Raw genomic sequence first — 17,142 nt, 5'->3', positions numbered from 1 at the left:
CATTATTTTAGCCATGGGATTGTTTCATTTATTAAAAACAAAACAAAATGAAGCAGTGAAGTAGTAGAGAGCTGCCAGTCTGACTCATTCCAGGAGGCAGCTTCTGGCTGTTTCAGATGAGCTCTTGAACCCCAATATTATGACGAAAGAGAAGAGAGTTTGGATGGAATTGGATGAAATGCACACAAAACCGTGTTTTGTTTTTTTTTTTGTAATAGAACTTCAACTAAACCCTTATTCTATCCTCATTAATAAAATATTACTTCAGAGAATTATGAACTTTCATAAGGCTCTGTGATAAAGTCTGAGTGGAAGGATTCATTTGAATAAATAGAATTATTTGTGTGGGACCATGAAAAATATGCAAATGAGGTTCCATTTAAAAACACATGTTTTGCATCTTAAGACATTTTGAAGCATGTTTTCTTTTTTTTTCATGAAAAGCTGTCATACCATGTTCAAGGGGAAGCAATCGCTTTTATTCTTTTTTCTTTATTGCTGCTGCTGTTGTCCTGTATCATCTTTTTCCTTGTCTCTCCAAAGTTAAATGAACTGAGGAAAATGAAAAGTAACCAGTTAACCAGACACTGAAGTGCATGGGTCTGCTAACAAAGAATTGTGTTCTCATTCTTGAGTATATTTGATACTTTAGTTCAAAGGCTACATGTATTTGAGGGGTGGAAAAAGTGAGGGCAAGTGTTCATTTAATTAAGATGTCTCCCTACTTTGCTTTTCTTTGACATTAATGGAGGTTATTAATATTACCTTGCATTGAAGTGTTTGGAAATTATACTTCGGACCAATAATTCAGTGCCTCTGAAGGTAAAGTGTTACATATTTGTGTCATAAACAGGAAAAATTGACAAAATATTGTATGTATTTTCTAATGCTTTAGCTGAGAGTAGAATGAATGGAATAGGAAGGAAGTTGATAATCAAGGAACATATTAATGAGTTGTTCAGATCTATTTCTTTGTTGATTGAGAAAGCAGATGAACTCCAATTTTGTTCATGTTTCAATTTTGTAAAAATGGGGTTCTGCGAGATTGAATTCAAGTAGAAATGGTTCTGTGGTTATGTTTTTAAACTCCAGATGGAAATGGTTTTGTGTACCAGAGTCTTCTCAGAGCATAGTGCTGCCAGTGTCACTTCTGTTCTCTTCCTCTACCGGCTGTTTTGAGTTGTATTTTTTCCTCATTTGATGAAAATAGGTTTGGTGGCCATTGCATATTAAGAATTTTTGTCTCCGGCTCTGCTACCATTTCACATATTTTTTTTCTTATGTCTTGCATTAGTTGGCAGTTTTTATCAAGGAGACATGGACCTGGAGGACTGTGGAGGCTGTTCAACCACCTCTGTATTTGTGAGCACAATTCTCCTCTGCTTGTTGGCATGGTCATGGCTGCAGGAGCTGTTTTGGTGGTGCCCCAGATGAAAAGAATATTGCATTCACTGATGCTGTAATTAGATGCCTTTCCTCATCAGTAAATCCACACAATTTTGTTAAACATGGGCTTGTAGCTACGTACAAATTAGCTCATTCAATAAGTTGCACAAAATGTCCCATAAAGCTTGGCAACACTGGGTTCTTGTCAGTTGCACTGTTCCCCTCTGGGCTCTTCATAGTAAAATTAACTGGAGCTGTGTTAATTATATTTTTATAATGCATGGAAAAACAGAGCTACAATAGTGGCACTACTATTATCTGTTTGTATGCTGAAAATAGTACAACCATTGGCTTGTATCTGGAGAGTTATCTGTGGAAAAAGCAGTGATTAAACCCCCACTTTTTTAATAACATGAAAGCATCTGTTCTTTGGAAACAGGAAGCCCAAGTGCTTTTTTCTTTGGTCCTCTTAACAGGAAAGGTGACCTGTTTTGGTAGTGATTTTTCTTTTTTCTTAAAGTATTTTTGATAGGAAAAATATGAAAACATGTTGAGTTGTAACAAGTTTTTTCTTTCTGCATGCAAGAAAGAAACCTCCATTTTCTTTTTCAACTATAAAAACGGTGTTTAAGTTGTTCATAGTGTATTTAGCATCAGTGGTGCTCTCTTCCTCCCACTTGAGATACATCTGAGAGTTTCAGGGGGCGTAGGAAAGATTTTGACCTAAGCTTGCATGAAATTGTGACAGACTAAGTTTTGTGGCAATGGCCTGTGGTCTGGTTCTGTCTTTACTAAACTGTTCATTTTTTTTGTGTGTGTGTGTACCTGACATTTGTGGGTACTAGTGTTTGAAGGAAAAATAGAGGATTAAAGGAGAATGCACCAGAAGTAGGCAGAAGGGATAAATGAACTGGAAGGATGATGTATTTTGGAGAGAGAGTTAAGACTCAAGATTGCTTTTAAAAAAACCCAGCATTTACAAGAGATATTTAGAAGCACCTAAAGCAGTTCTTCAGCAGTCTTAAAAGAATCTCACTCTACTTGTGGGCTCCATGCAAGCTCTAATTGTAGTCTGTTGCTGTCATCATTGTCTTTAATTGCATAAACTTGATTTATTTGAGAAACATTTGGCCACAGAATGAGACCCTGAGTCACCTCTGAGGTGCAGGCAAAGGCACGCTGAAGCTACATGCTCCTACTCTATTTTGCAGTTTCCTGATCCCCACCCCTGTCCCCTAAATGTTTCATTTGACAGTCTTACCATTCTCGTGGTGTAGCTGTTTTAAGTTGGTGGAAATTAACTGAAGGTTGGGTGCCCTTTAGGCCACTGGTGTCTAAATAGCACTGAAAAACAATGACAACTTGCCACCTCTCTTTGTGGGACTGTTGGAAATAATTTTATTCTGGTTGATTTTGTAGCAGACAGACACCCCTTGCAAAAGAAACTACCCTGGAGATGCTGAAGTGGTATGAATTGGGATGTCCAGAAAATACCAGTCTGTCTGTCTGTGACTGATGGTTTTGGGTTCTGTATCCACAGGACCTGACAGTTTGATCCTGTGGGAAATTTGCAGCTTAGAAGAGAAGGGAGTGGCTTCAGCACAAAGGAACGCCTCTGGCTCCCAAGACACCCCCTCACCTTGCCAGGGTTAACTCCTAAAGGGGCTTCTCAGATGTTCTTCTGTTTGTCTCCCTGGTGCTTAACGGTTTGGATAAAAATCATACCCCGATTTTCAGTTATCTTTCAATTTTACTTTAGCAAAATTTGAGAAGAGCTCTTGGTCAAAACCCAGCCCTAGATTGAAGCTGGAGAGTGCCTGTGAGGTGCACAAGAAACCCCTCCGTGTCTGAGTTGTTGCCATCCACGAAGTCAAAGCTTCACTAGGTACTGGCTGCCTCTGATGTTAACAAAATAAAAAAAACCCAAACAAAAACAAAGCAAAAAACCCAAACCAACAAAACAAAACCCAGAGACGAACACCATGACCAACTGAACAGAATGAAGCTGGTGGTGAGTATGGTGGTAAATGCCTAATCAAGGGATTGCTGGGGAAGGACTTTCCCACTGCCCATAGTGAGCATTTTGTAACTGCTGAGAGCAGCAAGGTGGCAGCCAATGTGGCTGCTTCTACCTGGAGCACTGAATGTTTCCTCTGTCTTATGATATTCTGTCTTTGGTAACCCAGCGACCTCACTGTCTGTGTCCATATGTATTTACTAAGTTTGGGTTTTGTGTGGTGGTTTTCCCCCGTTGCCTTACATCTTAAGCATTCATTGCTAATGCTGGAATCTGATCCAAGATACGTCTTTTTACCTCTGTGGAATGCTTAGTGTACAGAACTTGAATTACTGCTGACAAAATGTTTACCTAATGGAAATCAGAATTATCTTTCTGGATTCCTAAGGGTGAGACCTTTGAAAGAAACATCTGACATATTTAATAAGAATTGTTGTTCATTGTTAGTTCAGTAAGTTTGCAAGCAGCTGAACAAATAGTTGTATCATTATAAACGGCTCTATAATTCACAGAGGAGCCAAATGCTTTGAGATACATTTTTGGGATATCAGGATGATTTATTTTTTTTTATTTAAAGAAACTGGTTATGAAAACTTGTGTACAAGGTATCAGTAAAGATTTTATGGGGTTCCTGGTGGTGTGTTTCTCAAATCCAGAGATGAAGACCTAGACTAGCTCAGGTAATGCAACACACCCACCCAACACATTGCCTTGATTTAAATTCTTTTGCTGCCTCATTGAGGGCAAGTATTTGAACCCAATCATGTGGCATCAGCTTTTTTTCTTTCATCCCATGACTTTTTTTTTTTTTACAAATACCTTTTCTGTTTTGTGGAATGAAACAATATGTCAAAACAATTACATTTTTTAGAAAAGCAATCTTATTTATGGTCCTTATTATGGAACTGTTGCATCAGTGGTGTAGGAACTTAATTTCTTTCTTTCTTACAGTGAAATCAAGGGACTGTGGAACTTCAGCATTTTTTAAATTCATATTTGGGTCTGAAGACTTCTTGATCTTGGAAATTTTTCCAGAAACATCACAAGAATCAGATTCTCTTCTCTGTGGCTACCTGGCTGAAAGTGGAAATGTGTGACAAACCATTCTGGTGCGTGCCCAAAGCCACCCTCCAGATCTTGGCAGATTTAGCAGGTCAACTAATCAGGGAGATAACTGTGGCTATCACTAATTTTTTACTCAAGACTGCAGAGAATAGCTTGGAACAGGGCAAGTGGTCCCACATAGAAGAGAGGAAATAGCCTCAAGTTGTGCCAGGGGAGGTTTAAATTGGACATTAGGAACAATTTCTTCACTAAAAGGGTTATCAAGCACTGGAACAGGCTGCCCAGTGAAGTGGTTGAGTCACCATCCCTGGAGGTATTTAAAAGACATGTAGATGTGGTGCTTAGGGACATGGATAGTGGTGGACTTGGCAGTGCTAGGTTAACGGGTGGACTTGATGATCTTAAAGGTCCTTTCCAACCTAAACAATTCTGTGATTCTATGTTGGAAGAGCCATATATTGAGGACAGATGTGATGAAATTGTGTAGACAAAATCGGTGCTCAGGAAGGAGAAGAGGAGTGGAGGAGCACTCTTTTCCCCAACAGATTATGTGATGAATCTCTCTTACTGTAACTTTTAAGGTAATGCTCCTATTAAAATTGGACGTTCCTGTTTGATGTGGTGTTGTGGTTTAATCCCAGCTGGCAACTAAGCCCCACACAGCCGTTTCCTTGCTCACTCCCACCCAAAGGGATGGGAGAGGGAATCAGAAGAGTAAAAGTGAGAAAACTCATGGGTTGAGACAAAGACAGTTTAATAGGTGAAGCAAAAGCTGTGTGTGCAAGCAAAGTAAAACAAGAAATTCATTTGCTCCTTCCCATGGGCAGGCAGGTGCTCAGCCATCTCCAGGAAAGCAGGGCTCCATCGCACGAAACAATTACTTGGGAAGACAAATGCCATCACTCCAAACGTCCCTCCTTCCTCCTTCTTCCCCTAGCTTTATGTGTGGAGCATGATGTCATATGGTGTGGGACATCCCTTGGGTCAGCTGGGGTCAGCTGTCCCAGCCATGTCCCCTCCTGACTCCTTGTGCACCCCCAGCCTCCTCGCTGGTGGGGTGGGGTGAGAGGCAGAAAAGGCCTTGACTCTGTGTAAGCCCTGCTCAGCAGCAAAAATATCCCTGTATTATCAACACTGTTTCCAGCACAAATCCAAAACACAGCCCCATACTAGCTACTCTGAAGAAAATTAACTCTATCCTGGCCAAAACCAACACATTTGGCTAATGCTTTCATGCTTTGTCTAACCTACCCCAGACTTCAGAATTACAAAAACATTTCTTCACTGAAGCAGGTAAAGCTTTCAGGATCTTTCACCCCCACTTCTTGTCCTAATTAAAGCCAGAGTGCTCTTTTTCTTTTAGGTTCATACAGAAGGAAAACAATTTCCCACAGAGTTCTGTAATGGAAATAGAGCTCTCATCTATTGCCATGGAAATCAGGTTAAGTAAAAGCAGGGGCTCTTGGCCTGTTTTATGCAGGTTCCTTAATCATGACTCTTCCATTTCTGCTATTACTTTGGGTCAGACCATGAGTAGCCAGGCAGTGGGTATGGAACTTGAAATTTATTTTTTACACGTTGCTGAAATAAAAGCTTCTCCTTACTTAAAAATTAATTACTGCATGTTCTAGCACCTTATAAGATATTTATATCTTCTCCTGAGCCCTGTCTCTTCCTGTTTCAAAGTGCTGTCTTGAGAGCAGTTCAGGCAAGAGAACTGCTCAGCTGCACTTCGTAGTCTTCCTCTCAGCCAAGGAGTCTCAAGACGGCACTCAAAAACAAAGAAACATACTCTAGGGAGAATATGAATATTAGATGGCTCTGGTTTAATCGTTTGGAATACAGAGGCCTCAATTTATGCATCTGATGTTTTGGGGGTTTTGTTGTTGTGGTTGCTAAAGTGCATCTCAAAATTGTTAAATCTAGGGATCTTAATGGCATTGGAAATCCCAGATGGGTAGTGCTGTTGTGGTACTGTTGACCAAGGTCCGTGTCTGATGTGTAAAGAATTCAATGACAAAATAAGTTGTCTCTTACTTCAATGGCTTTTTGTAGTGTTTTCTTTTTTTTCCCCCTTGTCTTTGAAACGGAGAGAAAACAATTATTTTCTGGTTTTGCTTCATTTGGGAATACGCAGGATAGATGGTGGCCTCATCAAATAACATCCTGGAGTTGCTCATTCTTAAAGGGGAAATATCTGCTAGCATGAAATCTGTTACATAAAGAGGGGGGCCTCCAGTGAATTGGGTCAGAATATTTGTTCTGGCTGTGTTGCAGTGGCAGAAGTGTATCAATGGACTTCATCGGAGCTGTTGTAGAGCTGCTTGACTCAGCTATGTTCATAAAGCTGTTTTTTGGTGTTGTAATCCAAATGTTACTGCTAACTTGCCTTGCATTTGTTACTCCTGGTTTTCTTCGTGATTTAGCCGTTCCCCTCAAGTCAGCGACCTTAGTGCCTCTTCTGAATGAGAAGCTGTCATGAGTTTCCAGCATCTGAAAGTTGTGTAATATAATTATTTCTTTTCTTTGAGAAGCTAACGTAGACCTCAATAGGAGGGAAAAAAAAATTTGCATCTGATGAATTTGCTATGTTTGTCAGATTCCATGTACTGAGCTCCATGCAGCAGGAGGGACACATCAAATAAAGACCAAAATCTACTGGCAATGGTGCTAGTAGTTAGGTGATATACAAAATATGTCTTTCGGAAGCAGTGTGTGTGCAGAGCTAAGATGAAACCTCTCATGAAATACATCATGATAATTTATGGAAACGTGAGGATTACTTCTTGTTCTATGGCGAAGCAAGGAGACAGAATAATGGCACAGGTTAATAGATCCCTCAAAGTCAGTTTTAAATATGAGGAAAATGCTGTAGATAATCATTTTTCATTTATTATGACTGGCTGGACAGGCAGCGTAAGGTAAGATGACTGCTGTGTGGTAGCATTTGAGCATATGAGGACAGAACCACCCCCTTCCTGTGGATCTTAATGCTTTGAAGCCTGATGAAGTACTGGTGCGGTCTGTAAATGAGCACAGGGGCTCTGGGGGAAAGGAAGCATGTGCAGATGGACTGCAGGGGTGCTGGGGGACAGCTTGTGCTGCTTCTCCCGTTACTCCATTGCTGCAGCAAGTGCTCTACCAGGGTAAGCAGGTGAAGGAAGCATGTATGAAGTACAGCCAGAGTCTGTGCTGGGGTTCCCAGCTGCACCTTCAAAGTTATTGTCTTGACACCTTACATAAGAGTGTAGGGAAACTGAGGTTGGTGGCCTTTCCTGCTCTGAGGTGGTGCAGGGAATGTTACTTTAGGACATGTACGTTTTGCCTCTGCCTCCTCTAGCTCATCTGTGTAAGAAATGTGGCATAAGAATAGGTATGGGAGGATCAAGGAGGCTGCTTAGTCAGCACATTTTGTTGCTGACCTTGGTGTCCGTCTGTGCCCGCCTTAGTTCCTGGGCGGTACAGTGGGAAGTTGGGGACCCATTTGAAAGGTAACAGGTCTTTTAGCTTATACAGAAGTTTGCCCTGTGCCTGTATCCCCATGAAAATGTTTGAAGTCCTCAGGAAGAAGCAGCTGATGCTACTCATTTGTATGCAAGGCAGCTGAAGCTTCAGTAGTACTAACAGTGTCGGTGGTCCTGGTAATCTGTCCGGCTCTATCAACAGAGCCTTTGAGAGCAAAGCTTCAAAGAAATGCAAAAGGCTTGTGTTACAGTCTCTGGGTAGTGAATGCATTCAAGGTCAGTTGAGGTGTTTCACATCATAGTGATGCTGGGGACAAAGGGTGGCTTTGTAATACCGGGAATGGGAAGGGAGGTTTGATATTTTGGGTGTTGTACAGTAATGTGGGTGAACAAACTGTCCTGCTGCCTTCCATATCATCTGTGCTTTTTTCTCTGTATAGGTCACACTGCTGTCTCTGTTCTGTCACCTGCCTTTTAAGTTACTGTGTCTTTAGTCTTGGTTTTGGATTGTCTGTACAAAAGCCACATGTTTGGATACCTTGTTATTGCTGATTGAACTAAAATCCTTGACATCAATCCTGCAATGTGAAGCTGCAGAAGAAATGATGCATGTGGCATGCAGCTTATTCTTAGTTTCCTCTACTTTTGTTCATTTTAACGATTTTGGGAATGCTGAACTAATTAAAGTGGCCAGTAGCTTTCAGTATGTAGTTTAGCCTCAGACCAGGTTAATATCTTGCTTCAGCCTACTTTAATTCTGGAGGAAAGTAATTTAGTGATAATAATGTTAAAATCAAAGCTAAATTTGCTGAATTGGATGTGCCTCTAGAATGGAGCTTCTTTCTAACTAATGGGTTCAAATTAAAATGAAATAAATACCCATAATGTTTCTAGAGATTTTACTGTACATAATAATTTCATGGACTACTGAAATGAAGCCACTTTTGGCTGAATAAGGATAGAGTTCAAAGCTGAGAGCTGCTTAATATTGAGAGCTGAAAAAGTGTTCTGTATGCAAAGATGCTTTAGAAAGGTTTGGCTGGATCAAAATGTAATAATTTAAACTGGAATTTGTCCCAGATACTGGGACTGATACCTTTACTATCATTAACAAAAGTATTAAGTATTCAGTCAATAGCTGACATTAAAATCTGAGAGCTGCCTTAATACCATGCTAAGGAAGGGATTTGATCTTACTCAGTGTACTATCAGCACAGCTTCTGAAGCATACTGCATCTACTTTGGAGTTCTTCCACCTACTAACTGGACTTTTCTATGCAAAAATGCTAATTGAGATTTGGCTGTCTTTAGGATTGTTAATGGCTTAACCCAAAACCAATTAAAGTCATTGGATGTGCTCCCTTTGCCTTCAGCAAGTTTTTGATTAGGACTTGTGCTAGTACAAATGAAAAAGGTTTTGCCCTAAATAATTTTCTTGTTAATAGAGAAAAGTGTGTGTGTGTGTGTGTGTGTGTTTGTATGTATATTTTGATGTTTGCTGAGCTATATTTATCCTTGAGTGTCAGCTGTGAATGAAAAGAAGTTCAGATAAGTGAAAAAGTTAGTCTGTTTCTGCTGAGAGATGAGCTCAGGTAATGCCAGATGATATAACAAAGACCACGGGCCATGAATTACAGCTTGGGAAGCTCAGGTTGAATGCTAGGGAGAGAAAATTTTGCTAGGAGGGCTGTTTTACCAGAAGTGTGGAACCTGATGTCTGAGGAGGTTTTCTGTACATGCCAGCTGGTTCTGGAGGGGACTGTGGCTGAAAGGCCCTCCTGTGCTCCCTCAGGGCCAGCCTGGTTCTCTGAAAAAAGCAAAAGGGACTTGTGAAAATAAAGGCTGTAGCCCCTTCAACTACCTCTTGCATGTTCTGACTCAGCCTGTGGGAAGGAACTGGCAGATGCTGGCATAATTCTCATTTGCTTTATGCATTAAAATTATTTTACATTTGATTTCTGAATCCTTTTAGATGTGTCCAGTAGTAGTATAAATTCTCTCCATGACTTCGCAGCAGAAGACTGGGCCATTTTTTTTTTTTAATTGTTTCAAGCTTAAATCTTCTACATGTAATTTCTGAATATTAATATGGTAGGAAGTTAAGCAGGAAGAATAAATTTAAGAGTAACCATTGGACTGTTAGATATAAGCAGTACAGAAAATGTCCTCTATTAGTAAAGGCTACATACATATGTATAATACTAATGTTTTTGCATGTATCACATAAAGGTGTGTGCATAAATATGCATGTGTATATGTCTGGTTTTTGCATAGATACAGTATATGAATATATGTGTGCATGTGTGTAGGCCTTATCATATTTGAAAAGAGAGAGAGAAATATCCGGTGATGTAGGTAGTGGAGAGAAATTTCACAGATTTGAGGTTCTGATCTTACTTCAATTCGGTTGACTTTGCTCTGCCTCAGTCCATTCAGTGAAAAATATCCAAAGCACTGCTTTTCATGTATTGTTCCTTTCCTCTATCAGTGACTACTTCTTGCTAGTACAGTTTGCCAGACGACAACTCATGTTTTGTTTTTGAGAAGGCTTTGGCATTTCTTTCTGTTTTGATGCCAAGGAAAACCAAGACACTATAAAAACAGCGAAAGTGAAATGAAGATGCTCCTCTAGAGTCACCATCCTGGAATTAAAATAAAGTCATAATAGTATTGCGTGAAAGCATTTCTGCACTTAAGTAGTGTAATCTTACAAACTTAAGGTAATAATAAAGTTCTTGTAAGTTTTCAAGTATCAGATAACTTACTAGGTGAATATCCCGTCCTGGCTAAAGCTTGCCCCAAGTCCCAGGCGTGGTTTCCACTGGCCCTGCAGGCAGGCATCTCGGGAGGAGCTTGCACCTCGGGAGGTCAGCACAGCTGGAGGAGCCCTGCCCCTTGGCACAGCCCCCTCTTTGTAGTTTAATCACCAGTATAAATTTGCATTACTAAATTGAAGACATTGCTGACTATATTTGTATCTTCCTGTATCTAGGCAGACTAAGTCTGGCTGTTAACCTACCATTTTGCTATGTCATTAGCTAAACTAGTTAGTACCTGTTGTGCATACAAATATTTTTCCTCTCCTACATCCTCTTGTCTATGACCACTTCCCTTCCTTCTCTTTTGTTAGAATTTTTTTTTGCCCTACCTTATTTAAGCCAAAAGCCTTAACTTCTAAAACATTTTAAAAAAAAAAAAAAAAAAGCTCTGCAGAAGTCTGTTAGCGTTACAACATCCTCTCTAGCATCCTGTGTGTGTATTTTCTACCTGTTCTTCAGAAGAGGAACGTCCTTTCTCCCTGTGTGGGTGCAACACTTAGCCTAATGCTCCATGACCTGAGCTTGGTCCCGGTTCTGAGTTTGGCAGAGAAGGAGACCTATCCCAAGGGGAGACACTTAAAATACTTTAATTACTGCTCCCTTGTAAAATTAGAGTAGTGTTCACCTCCTGATGAGTCGTAATGTTTTTGATTTCTTGAAATGCACATATGGTTCATCACATAGAATTTTGAAAGCAAAACAAAGTGTTCTTGTATTCCTTTAGAACTAGAAACCAAGTGAAAGAGTAACTGAAATCCTGATTAACAAAACCCCTTATATTCTTTCTGCTACACAAATTTAAACATAGCTAATTTGCCTGCTGTCTCCTGTCTAGTGGTGATAGAAATCTGAATAAGTGACTTTGAATAACTAAGGTTTCTGGAACTGCCGTTTAAAGCCAGTGGAGCAAATGGGTGCAGCTTAGTGATTGATTGACTGTATTTCTGAACCAGCGTTTTGGCTTGTGGAGCTGACTCCTACTGGCTATCTCCTCTTCGTCATGCTCCCTAGCGTTTAGCAGCCAGCAAATGTGCGTACTTGACCAGGTCCTAAATGTTCTTAACTGCTGAGTCCTTCCTCTTCAGTGGCAAATAGTGTGAAATTATCAACACTTTTATTTCTAAATGAGAACTTGTGCTTTAGAAAACACTAAAATGTTTCTCCTACATTTCAGGCTGGCCCTGAACTGTCTTGAGCTGCACAAACAGAAAAAGGAGATGATGCTGAGTTCCAGCAGCTGATTTCTTCTCTCTCTCTCTCTCTTCCTCTCAAAGTATTGAAGTATTGGTGGAAGTTTTTATTGTTACAGTGTTTGCATTCAAAGTGCCCTGGTCAAATTTCTGCAAGTTCTCCTGTTCTCCTCCATGTTTACATGTACCTTACAATAGGTGGTTAAAATCTCTCTTTCTTCCCGGTCCATCACTTTCCCTTGAGACTGCCAGAGATAGCAATTCTGATGGTAAGTAAGGTGTTCGGGTGTTGGTGTTATGACTTAAACCAGCAGTAGAGGAGAAGAGATGAAGGTTTATCCTGTAGCCAGAATTTTAAAACGCCACTCAGAAAAACTCAGCCCTGAATTTTTTACTTAGATACCCAGGTATTGTAAAGATGTGATGCCTTGTGGCCCTCCATGGGTTTAGAAAGGAAACTCTTGAGTGTCGTTTTCAAAAATCAGAACTCTTAAGGTCCTAAATTCTTAAGATTTTCTTAGTGTCTAAATAAATGCTTTAAAACTGGCAAATTCAAATAAAACCAGTATTTTTAATTATACAGTTGGCATATCACATAAATAAAATATGTTGGATAAATCTGTTTGCTACCATGCCAAGTAGCTACCATGCTATTACTTAGCAGGAGACAGTTGTCATCTGTTTGGACTCCTGTGTAGTTTAAAATTCAAGCACGTTACTGCTGAATAGTGCAAGGGAAAGCATTTGTTCAGAGTCCCACTCTAAAACTGTACTTTAGTGGGGAGAGAAATGTCAGGATGCAAGATCAGATGGTGGATACCACAGGATTTGGCTAAGGTGCTTGACATCTAATGACATCTTACAGTTATATTGATTATTTTGTTGCTACTGCTGAAGAACAACAGTGTTCTTGCCTGGGTTCTTGCTGAGCAAGCAGACTCAGTTTGAAATGCACTTTCCCCCCTTTTATTTCACCCCTTTGCTTCTGTTACTAATTCTTTACCCTTACCTCCTGTGGGAACTTGATAAAACAAGTGCTTAAGGACCTCAAACCTGTTAAATAGGGCCAGGGAAGCCTGAAATATTAGGAGCTTTGGAGATCTTTAGCCTTTAAGAGGAAGAATGATATCTTTCACATATTCCAAGATTTTCATCATCATATCAAACACAGTCTAGTTCATTCTCCTCTGCTGGCGTCTAAACACTGATGTCAGTCCCACCAGGGCCATGAGAGCGCTGCCAGTTATTGCTCTAGTATGTGTGTCAATGTGGGAACTGTGTTGTTGCAATTTTTTTGCAGATTTTGCCAGAGCTGCACAGATGGGTACTGAAAAGACCTAGAAATGGTAAAGCCCTGGTCTGAAAGCCTTGACTTTGGCCTGGCTGCTTCCATTCAGAGGCCTGGGTGTAATATGGGAAGTTGTTGGGGTATTCTTCCAGTGGTTGGGTGAGGAAAGGAGGATTCATTTCTCTTGTATTCGCTAAAATTCCTTATACTCCCAACCCGCTCTTTCATGGTGAGGAAAATGGCATTTTCATCTGCTATTGGCAGTCTCTGAAAAATAAAAAGGTCTGTTCCTTATGTGATATTTCTTTTTCTTATATTTCTTTTGGTGACTCTTCCTTCAGGACTTTGAGATTGGAGATGGCCAAAACAAAGAAGGCTTCATAAGAACAACAACAACAACAAAAACCAAAACAAAAAACCAAAACCAAAACCAAACAAACAAAAACCAAAACCAGGAAAACCCCAACAACAAAAACATGTTGATGCACATCTGTTTTATCTTACTACATGGAAGCAACTTGAGAGGAACAAGTCATCACATCAAAAATGCCTTCCACCAGAAAGGTGGTAAGCTGTAGCTGAAAATATGTCTGCATGTATTTGACCCTGGTTTCTTTCAGCAGCAAGTCTTTTATGAAGTTTTCATTGTAAAGCTGAGGATCATAATCCTTCCTAAATCAAGCAATGAATAAATCTCTGTTCAAATCCAGTCTGTCACCTTTGAAAATGCTGCCTTCAAGTAGTTTATGCTGTGCTGGGTATGCCATGTGGGGGGGTGGATAAAAAGATTAGCCTTCCTCTACTGTCTAAAGAAAAGAACAAAGTCCTACACTGCATGTTAAGGGAAAGAATGGGGATTGTTTAAAACAGGTCAGAGATTTATTTAATTTTAAAAGGCTTGGGTTGAGAAAGGAGAGAGAATAAAATTTTCCATAACAGCAATCAGGTAACCCTGAAGTGTAGTGGTTATGAAATAATTACACCCCAGAGGGATTAGAGGCATCCGCCATTGCCGGCTGCCTTTTAATGCCTCGGGGATGTGATTAACTTATGATAATTAAAGCTCTTATAGTGGAAATACAGTATGAACATGGAGAGTCTGAAGGAGTTTCAGGGTTGTGGCTCGGTACAATGTCTAATGTTCATGTTAACCTATGCTGTTTGCTCATCTGTAAACATCCTCTTTCTTTATACGTTTCCTTGTTGTTTAACACTTAGTGAGTGGCACCATAAATAAGTATGTTTCCTGGGACCTGAATGATTTGTTCAGTGCCTAGGGTTGCATTAGCGTGGTGCTACTACTTGAGTGATTATCTGAAATGCAGATACCCATGTTAAAGACACTCATAGCTTCACTACTTGCCAGTTTTAAAGAGCATGGAGGTAGGAATCATACTCCTTGTGGTCTTCAGGACAGTAAAGCTGTGTAAACATATATACTCCTTTGAGAGGACAACTACTGGATGGCCCTAACTTGTGTAAAGTTCAGTTGGTACTAAATCAGAAATGTCCCCATTCTCATTTACTTTCCTTTGGTGGAGGTGCATGTTCGTAAACCTGCTGTTTACGAACAGAGAAGGCCTGGTGGGTGATGTGGTGGTTGGAGGCTGTCTTGGGCTCAGTGACCACGACTTGATAGGGTTTTCAATTCTTGGAGAAGCAAGGAAGGGGGTCAGCAAAACCACTACCCTGAACTTTAGAAGGGTAGACTTTGGATTGTTAAGGAGTCTGGTTAACAGAGACCCCTGGGAGGCAGTTCTGCAGGGCAAAGGAGTCCAGGAAGGCTGGCTGTTATTAAAGAGAGAAGTCACAAAGGCGCAGGAGCAGGCCGTCCTCATGTGCCGTAAGTTGAGCAGGTGGGGGAGAAGACCGGCTTGGCTGAATAGGGAGCTCTAGCTGGAACTCAAGAAAAAAAGGAGAGCTTATTGCCTTTGGAAGAAGGGGCAGGTGACTCAGGAGGACTGCAAGGATGTTGTGAGGTTATGCAGAGAAAAGATTAGAAAGCCGAAGGCCCAGCTGGAACTTAAACTGTCTGCCACCCATAAAGATAACAAAAATGATTTCATAAATATATCAGTGACAAAAGGAGGTCCAGGGAGAACCTCCCTCCTTTGTTGGATGCGGAAGGTAACCTTGCCAGGAAAGATGAGGAGAAGGCTGAGGTACTTAATGCTTTCTTTGCCTCAGTCTTTAATAGTCAGACTGGTCGTCCTCGGGGTTGTCAGGCCCCTGTGCTGGGAGATGTTGCTAGTATGCAGAATGAAGTCCCAGGTGTTGAAGAGGTGGCAGTCACTGGCCTGCTCCCTCACCTGGATGTTCACAAGTCCATGGGGCCGGATGGGATCTACCCGAGGATGCCGAGGGAGCTGGCAGAGGAGCTTGCCAAGCCACTCTCCATGATTTATCAGCAGTCCTGGTCAACTGGGGAGGTCCCAGATGACTGGAAGCTAGCGAATGTGATGCCCCTCTACAAGAAGGGTCGGAAGGAGGATCTGGGGAACTACAGGCCTGTCAGCCTGACCTCGGTGCCGGGAAAGGTCATGGAGCAGATCACCTTGAACGCCATTATGCAGCACAGGCGGGACACCCAGGGGGTCGGGCTCAGCCAGCGTGGGTTTATGAAAGAGAGGTCCTGCCTCACTAACCTGGTCTCCTTCTATGATAAGGTGACCTGCTTAGTGGATGAGGGGAAGGCTGTGGACGTTGTCCACTTGGTCTTTAGTAAGGCCTTTGGCACTGTCTCCCACAGCATTCTCCTGGAGAAGCTGGCTGCTCACGGCTTGGGCAAGTGCACTCTGCGCTGGGTTAAAAACTGGCTGGGCGGCCGAGCCCAGAGAGTGGTGGTGAATGGAGTCACATCCAGTTGGCGGCCGGTCACGAGTGGTGTTCCCCAGGGCTCAGTGTTGGGGCCGGTCCTGTTCAGTGTCTTCACTGATGATCTGGATGAGGGGATTGAGTGCACCCCCAGTAAGTTTGCAGATGACACCAAGCTGGGTGGAAGTGTCGATCTGCTGGAGGGCAGGAAGGATCTGCAGAGGGACCTGGACAGGCTGGATTGTTGGGCCAGAGCCAACGGTATGAGATTCAACAAGGCTAAGGGCCGGGTCCTGCACTTGGGTCACAACCACCCCATGCAACGGTACAGGCTTGGGGAGGAGTGGCTGGAGAGCTGCCTGGAGGAAAAGGACCTGGGGGTTGTTGGTTGACAGCTGGCTGAACATGAGCCAGCAGTGTGCTCAGGCAGCCGAGGCGGCCAACAACATCCTGGCTTGTATCAGCAATAGCGTGGCCAGCAGGAGCAGGGAGGTGATCGTGCCCCTGTACTTGGCGCTGGTGAGGCCGCACCTCGAGTACTGTGTGCAGTTTTGGGCCCCTCAGTACAAGGAGGACATTGAGTTGCTGGAGCGTGTCCAGAGAAGGGCAACGAAGTTGGTGGAGAACAAGTCTTATGAGGAGCGGCTGAGGGAGCTGGGGATGTTTGGAGAAGAGGCGGCTGAGGGGAGACCTTATCGCTGTCTACAACTACCTGAAAGGAGGTTGTAGTGAGGCGGGGGTTGGACTCTTCTCCCTAGTAACAAGCGACAGGACGAGAGGAAATGGCCTCAAGCTGCGCCAGGGGAAGTTTAGGTTGGATATTAGGAAAAACTTCTTCACCGAAAGGGTTGTCAGGCATTGGAACAGGCTGCCCAGGGAGGTTGTTGAGTCTCCATCCCTGGAGGTATTTAAAAGAAGGGTAGACGTGGTGCTTGAGGATATGGTTTAGTGGTGGCCTTGGCAGTGACAGGTTAGCAGTTGGACTCAATGATCTCATGGGTCTTTTCCAACCTTAATGATTCTATGGTTCTATGATAAGTGGATGTCTGTCACCCCCATGTAGAGCCCTATGGAATGTTTTGCAGCCTACTTTCTTCAG

General features: G+C 42.0%; 1 protein-coding gene across 2 annotated transcripts in view; it reads left to right on the top strand.

The window, feature by feature from the left end:
• The window catches only part of RGS6 (regulator of G protein signaling 6), a 288,401-nt gene that overhangs the window by 23,222 nt on the left and 248,037 nt on the right, over positions 1 to 17,142 (top strand). The gene's annotated exons all lie outside the window — the stretch shown is intronic.

The sequence above is a fragment of the Phalacrocorax aristotelis genome, chromosome 10, assembly GCF_949628215.1.
Source record: "Phalacrocorax aristotelis chromosome 10, bGulAri2.1, whole genome shotgun sequence".
Taxonomy (NCBI): Eukaryota; Metazoa; Chordata; class Aves; order Suliformes; family Phalacrocoracidae; genus Phalacrocorax; species Phalacrocorax aristotelis.
The sequence above is the reverse complement of the archived record's forward strand: the minus strand, read 5'-3'. Positions and strand labels throughout refer to the sequence as shown.